General features: G+C 51.2%; 1 non-coding gene across 1 annotated transcript; it reads left to right on the forward strand.

Moving 5' to 3' along the window:
* Positions 1-301: 301 nt before the first annotated feature.
* On the forward strand, positions 302-405 carry LOC116549837. Its single transcript, XR_004268113.1, has one exon. It is a non-coding gene; the product is annotated as a small nucleolar RNA U13 (small nucleolar RNA).
* Positions 406-3,803: the final 3,398 nt, after the last annotated feature.

Genomic DNA, 3,803 nt, shown 5'->3' on the forward strand with positions numbered 1-3,803 from the left:
GGTGAAACCCCGTCTCTATTAAAAATACAAAAAATTAGCTGGGCATGGTAGCGCGTGCCTGTAATCCCAGCGACTCAGGAGGCTGGGGCAGGAGAATTGCCTGAACCCGGGAGGCGGAGGTTGCGGTGAGCCGAGATCGCGCCATTGCACTCCAGCCTGGGTAACATGAGCGAAACTCCGTCTCAAAAAAAAAAAAAAAAAAAAAAATTGTGGTAAAATATGCATAACACAAAATTTACCATTTTAGCCTTTTTGTCTGTTTTTCAGAGCAGGAGTGGAATTTTATTTAAAAGCCTTTAGGGTCCTTTCGTGGTTCATGAGCATGATGATTGGCTGTTCATACATGTGTGTGAGATGTGCTATCCTGGAACCGTGTTACTACGTAGGCACATTACCTGTCTGACCTCAAACTGCTACTGGGTGAACCCCAGGAAAGGCAAAATATGTCACTCAGGACACGTGGAATTTCTGTGCCGTTTGTGTGTTGTGGGGAGAAACACCCAACTTCTCTCAATACATTGCGAGTCCCATTGTATAGGTGCACATTTGATGGCTTTGTATTTGCTGAACCCCTGGGAGGACGGGCACAAGACCAACACATTTCAGATTCGTTGGGCGACATGGCCACCCACGTGCTCCCCACGCGGCCTCTGCTGTGGGCCTGCCACGAGCTCGCACAGGCTCCCCTAGAATTACCCCGAAGGCCGTTGGGCGCCGCCTGTGCTCCCCGGAAACGGGCTTCAGCTCCCCTAACGTCGTGATGTAGCTGGACTCGGAGCCTGGGGCGAAGCCGGAGCCCAGGAAGCGGGACTGGGCGACGGAGCCGGGGTCGGGCGGGGGGTCAGAGCCGGAACCGGAGTCCGAGCCGGAGGGAAGCCGGGGCGGGCCGGGGCCAGGCTCCAAGAGGCCGCAGGGGTCCCAGACAGAGCGCAGCTCAACGCCACAAGGTCCGGGGCCAGGGACGTCCCGGAGTCGGATGAGGAACCGGAATCGCAGTTGCTGGAGCAGGGGCAGGGGCCACAGCCATCCCCGGGGTTGGAGGGGACGACCCACACCTACCAGAGGTGGAGACCCCAGAGACCCTGTCTGCTGGCGCCACTGCCACTCCGACTGCCTGGAGGCGTCGCTCTCTTTCCAGTGGCCGGAGTGGCAGGCGGGAGCGCACCCCTGGATCTTCCTGCCGGCACCCACAATGCTGATGGCCGCGCTGGCCACCGGCTTCCTTCACCGGCCCAATGACGAAGGAGAATATCTGAAGGAGCAGTGCAGCCCGGTGAGGAGCCCAGCCAAGGCGGAGAGACGCTTTGTGCAGGGCTATTTCACCACCAAGATTCCTACTGCCTCCACGAGGTGCACTCAGGCGAGTTTCACCTGGATGCTGGTGGGTTCCCACAGCAGCTCACTGCTGGAACCGGACATCTTTGCAAAGTCAGTAAATCCCACGGTGCCGGATCTGCGTGCAGCACAGTGAAACGGAAGACAGATCCAGAACAAGCAGGTGTGCTGAGGTACAGGAGGCTGTGTGTGCCGCCCAGCCCGTTCCTGTAGGCCTAGCAAGTGGACAGAACGCTCCACCAGAGCTACAACCACAGTGAGGATCCCTCTATCTGATCGGCTTCTTTAGAGGACACATCTTGGGACACAACTGGCCTAGGTAATGGGCCAGTCACTCCTGCAGGCCAAAGCCATGTGGCTGCTGTACTGCTGAGGAGCACCCTGAGGACAACGTGCAGAACAAGCAGTGGCTCACCCGTTTCCTCAACCAACTTAACAACATTAAGAACAGTTTGGCCTTAAAGAAAATTGAGGTACCTGGCAGTTCAGGTTTACAGGGAGGTCAGGAGAAGGCGGAGGAATGAGGAAGACTTGCTCCAAGCACCCTAACAAAAGCACTGCATGACTACTTGATGAGGTCCTTGCTCACAGCTGGGTTTGCTCTACTGTATTTGGAGACAGAGTCTTGCTCTGTCATCCTGGCTGGAGTGCAGTAGCACTATCTTGGCTTACTGCAACCTCCACCTCCTAGGTTCAAGTGATTCGCTTGCCTCAGCTTCCCAAGTAGCTGGGATTACAGGCGCATGCCACCACACCTGGCTAATTTTTGCACTTTTATTATAGACAAGATTTCACCATGTTGGCCAGGCTGGTCTCGAACTCCTGACCTCAGGTGATAAACCCTCCTTGGCCTCCCAAAGTGCAGGGATTACAGGCATGAACCACTATGCCTGGCCAATCCACCTTTCTTAAATTAACACTTGACAGATGCCAGAAATTGTGAATCCTTGGTAACATTCGGATCAATAACACAAATCTTGTGTCCACCCCATGAGGCCGTTAGTACAGATATTAATGTTCATGTTTAATTTTGGGAGGTAGTTTCTAACCAAATTAAAGAAATTTGAAATTCTACTTTTGTTGAAGTTTTGTTGGTTTTGGGGAGCCCCCAAAACTTGCTTGGAGCTCACTGAGTATATTTTTTGTGGCAAGTGGTCCACATTACATTGCTTTCCACACAACTGGAATTTGAGGCAACTTCCATGACAGTAATCTCTTTGTTTCACCTGGCACACATTCTCATCATACTGTTTGCCAATCATACTATTGTTGCTACAAGTTCTGGATTGAAAGTATCATCCGTGAGCCTCAAGAACACGCTGGACTGGCCCATCCCACTCTCACCGGTGATGAGAATCTTCAGGGTGGTCAGCACGTCCACCTCTATCTTGACCCTGTTCAGTTCCGAGCCCAGCTGGCCATCCCAGGCCCCACCTCTTAGCCATTTTAGCAATTTTTAAAGTGTATATTGCAGTGGAAGTGAGTACATTCAGTTCGCTACCCTCCATCTCCAGAACTTTTTTCGCCTTCCAAAACTGAAAGTCCATGCCCATTAAACAATAATGGCACTGCTATATTTTCATTCACCCAAGCCAGAGATTCTGAGTTGCATCCTAGGTTCCTCCTTCTCCCTCAGCTTCATATTATATCCAGCACCTGGCCTAGCTGATTTCACCTTCTAAACATCTCATCTGTACAATTTTAGTAGCTTCCTACATAATGTCACGGACAGTCATCTTGCTCCACTTCTCCCAATGACCTGAAGGACAAAGACTTCTGGCTCTTTCCTCACCCCTCAATACAGTCTACTTCCCATTGCTGCCTCACATAGTCTGCACAAGCCCACATGCTGTCTCTCACTTCTGTTCCTTTGCACATGCCGTTCTCCCAGCTTGAGCCGAATTTCCTTTCCCTGTTCCCCTGGAGCACTAGTTGTCATTCAAGACCCAGGTTAAGCATCCACTCTTCCCTAGAGCCTTTTTTGCTCCCCATCCTCATCACCCCAATCCTTCAGATAATACTACTTCTTGGTGGGGGCTTTCATTAAACATTTATTTTACTTTATCACAGTGTGCTATAATTACCTATTTCTCCTTGCTGGGCAAGGACCAGCACTTGGTTAGGCTGCCATATACTGTTGATCAGGTTGTGCCCTGAGGCAACAAGCAGTGGCCAAGATCCAACCTGTACTTTACTTGCTAGATGCTTTTTCCTGGTATGAGACTACACCTGCTCAGAGGAAGCCATGCTGCCTTCTAATTCATACAAAGTAGCTGTTTTAGGGATGATGGTGTTTCTACTTGTTACAAAGTAAGGGCTCAATTAATGTTAGTCTCCTCTCTCTGTCCATCAGCAAATGCAACCACTCCTGGAGTGGAGTGTCATCCTAGACCCCAGACTCCAGTCTCCTCTGGGGCCATGAAGGAAATGGAAGCCTCAAGAAACTTCCTGCTTAGGAAAAGGGTTCC

Source organism: Sapajus apella, unplaced genomic scaffold (assembly GCF_009761245.1).
Source record: "Sapajus apella isolate SASKATOON/1434 unplaced genomic scaffold, GSC_monkey_1.0 scaffold6, whole genome shotgun sequence".
Lineage (NCBI taxonomy): Eukaryota > Metazoa > Chordata > Mammalia > Primates > Cebidae > Sapajus > Sapajus apella.